The following is a 3,631-nucleotide window of genomic DNA, read 5'->3' as shown; positions in this document are numbered from 1 at the left end:
TGGTTCCGCTTGAAGATCCACCTTCTTTAGTTAGACGTCCGGTTCGGACTCCTTCTTCTAGACGCATCCCCATGTTTACCATTTCGGTGAAATCACTTGGAGCACTAGCAATCATGCGTTCATAATAAAACGGGCCAAGAGTATTCAAGAAGATCTTTGTCATCTCTTTCTCTTTTAACGGTGGATTAATCTGAGCAGCAGTTTCTCTCCATCGTTGGGCATATTCTTTGAAAGCTTCATGATCTTTCTGAGCCATAGATCGGAGCTGGTCTCTGTCTGGAGCCATATCCGAGTTGTATTTGTATTGTCGGACAAAGGCCTCATCTAGGTCGTTGAAAGTTCGAATGTTAGTGCTATCCAATCCTGTGTACCACTTCAGTGCGGCACCAGTCAAACTGTCTTGAAAGTAATGGATAAGCAACTGATGATTATCTGCATAAGTAGACATCTTCCGGGCATACATCACGAGATGGATTTGTGGACAAGAACTACCTTTGTACTTCTCAAAGTCAAGGACCTTGAATTTAGCTGGTATTTGTACACTGGGAACCAAACATAGTTCCTGGACATTCTTTCCAAACAAATCTTTGCCACGAATAGCTTTGACTTCCAGCTGAATCTTGTTGAACTGTTCTTGGAGATCTTCCACAAGATTACGCTGATTTGTGCTATCACCTTGATCATGATAAATCTCATTTCCATCATAAGGAACAGTGTGAACCGTAGGGGTCGGAACTGTCATAGTGGGTTGAGAGAGTGCCATAGTGATTTGGGAAAAAGTTACCCCTGAATGTGGAATAAACGCAGAACCTTGCGTAGCAGGCGCTTCAGTTGTGGTTGTTTGAACCTCAGAGAAATTATGGCGGAAACCTGCACCAAAGCTGAAAGGCGTGCCCCAACCTTCTGGCATAGAGAAAGATGGAATGCTGAATGCAACTGTAGAAACTGGAGTAGTGACTTCAGATGTTACCGTTGCTTGACTGTTGGGTGGCGGCTGCTGATTCTGTGCGGCCATTAGGGAGTCAACCAGAGTAGTGAGACTTTCCAATTTTTCCTGAAGGGTGGTCACTGTACCACGGAGCTCAATATTCTCTTGTTCAGAGTGTTCCATTACCCTTCTTCTGCTTGAACGAGTATTGTATCTGTGATCTGATTGCGAGCGCGGTCGAGAAACTTTGAGACGCGACAGCTTGACGATCTAATGGAGAAAGATCCAAAAGATGAGACTCTATACAATGGACTCGATATGCAGAATGATGTATGCAAAAAGAAGTTTATGATTTTTCCAAACATTTTAAGACTATTTTCTTGCAAACATTTGAACACAACCTGTTCTTTTATTATTTTTTTTATTTTTTTATTATTTTGCAATAATGGGAAATTTTACAACATTGGAGCGCAACTCCTTACAGAAGCAAATGATAAATAAAAAGCTAAACAAATCCTAAACATCCTCATCGGACGAAGAACCAAATGCGTTATGCAGCTTTAGCTTCATGATTTCTTTCCCATAATAAGCTTTCAACTCGGCCTTTTCGGTCCTCAGTTTGTCAACAACATTCTTCCAATTGTCAGACATCGGAGCGTTGCTTGTTGAACCTTCAAGCTTTTTCTTGCTTTCTTTGATGTACCTCCTGATTGCGGCGTCTTTCCGACGGATTTTCTCATCTTTGCTCATGAGCCATCCATCTTGATAATAGAGAGTTTCTTCGTGATCTTTCACTCTTTTCTTCAACTTTCTATTTTCCACATCAGTTCTACGAAACTTTTCTTCCCAAGCGTCTTTTTCTAACCTCATCTTGGCCAAAGTCTCTTGGTATTCTTCCATAGTGGGAATGTTGGGCAGTTGAGATACCACAGGGAACATGGGTTTTTCATAATCATAAGGCATTTGAAGCTCCGTTGCTCTTTTCTTCACCCAACAAGTATAGGCGTCCGTAGCAATGCAGCTTCTTATCCCACCTTTTTCTTTTCTTCGGATGTCGTACCAAGCTCTTATCATTCTTGTTTTCACCCCTTGAGGATCCCCCCCTTCTTGGTAGAAGTAGTTTTCCACAGCGAGACCAATGGGTTTAACTGAATTTGCATACCCGAGTTGTCGTCGGGCTAGGACTGGATTGTAGTTAATCCCCCCTTGTGTACCAATGAGGGGTACGTTGGCGAACTCTCCACAACTATCAATGGTTTCTGTACCGCAGCGAGCCAAGGTATACCAATGAATATCATTATTAGTAAGGGACATAAGTCTTTGAGACCAACGCAAACCTTCTCGGTTTTCCGTGAAAGTAGGAGACTTAGGTAAGTGTGAAACAAGCCATTTGTACAAAAGAGGTGCACAACATACAATGATTCCACATCCTTGGCGATTCCTGTGATGAATAGAGAAATACATGTCACCAAGCAAAGTCGGAACAGGATTTCCAATCAGAAAGATCTTTATGGCGTGGATATCAACAAAGTCGTTGACGTTGGGAAACATAACCAACCCATAGATGAGCAAGGCTAATACAGCTTCAAAAGCTATCATGCTACCAGTTTCGATGAAATCAAAGGCTTTCTTTATTAAAAACTGCGAAGTCAAACCCGGAAGGTTTCCTTTGGTAGTCCAATTGCTCTCTACTTCAGATTTCTTCAAGTGGATACTTGCTGCAATGACTGGTGATTTAGGAATGGCTTCCAAACCATTGAAAGGTATTTTGTCAGACACAGGAATACCCAAAAGATTGGCATATTCTTCCAAGATTGGTACCAACTGATAGTCTGGAAAGGTGAAACACCGGTAGACGGGATCATAAAACTGAACCAGAGTTTTGAGAAGTCCTTCATCAACATGAGTGTTCAAGATAGGCAAAAGCTTTCCATAACTTTTCCTAAAATCGGAAGGATCTTGTACAAAAGATGCTAACTCTTTCAGTCTTTCCACATTAGGCTCTTTGAAACCGTACTTCTTGGTATGCCTTTTTACCCACTCCATAACTTAATCCTATAATGTTTGCAAAGAAAACTCTAAATTTTTTTTTGGAAAGATCATGTTTTTATGGAAAAAGATGGGTTTTTTAATGAATGTATGAATGCATGGATGCATGGATGCCACATATTCAAACATGGTAAAGCAAACATGGTAATGCAAACATGGTATTGCAAACATGGTATTGCAAACATGGTATTGCAAACATGGTAATAAAAACATGGTACACACAGGTTCAAAGGTCCAGCGTCACGAGCATGAGCGTCACCTGCACAACATGTTCTACTGATACGTCAGAGTCTACATTTTTCTTTCGGATATTACCGGCTTGCACAATTGAACTTGTGAGCTAGCAATATTCTCAAGAAAAACTCGTCTGAGTGTGGTTCTCCGCATGACAACTAATCCAAGTCTTCACCTGAATAGTTTCTGCACCACAACCTAATAAGGCCAGGATGGGTTATGGGTTCTACAGCCAACTCAGCTTCTACAGTTCAATGAAAGCAGTAATGTCTTCGCAACTAAACTTGCTAAACATATACTACCAACAAGGAACCTCCACTGAGCGAAAGGATTCTCATGCCAGCTTTTTAAGGAATGACTCCTTGTATGCCATACATGACTATACCCTCCACCTAATTCTTATGTGTACTTAATCTGGGT

The sequence above is a fragment of the Vicia villosa genome, unplaced genomic scaffold (genome assembly GCF_029867415.1).
Source record: "Vicia villosa cultivar HV-30 ecotype Madison, WI unplaced genomic scaffold, Vvil1.0 ctg.000637F_1_1, whole genome shotgun sequence".
Classification (NCBI taxonomy): Eukaryota; Viridiplantae; Streptophyta; class Magnoliopsida; order Fabales; family Fabaceae; genus Vicia; species Vicia villosa.
Note: the sequence above shows the minus strand (reverse complement) of the source record.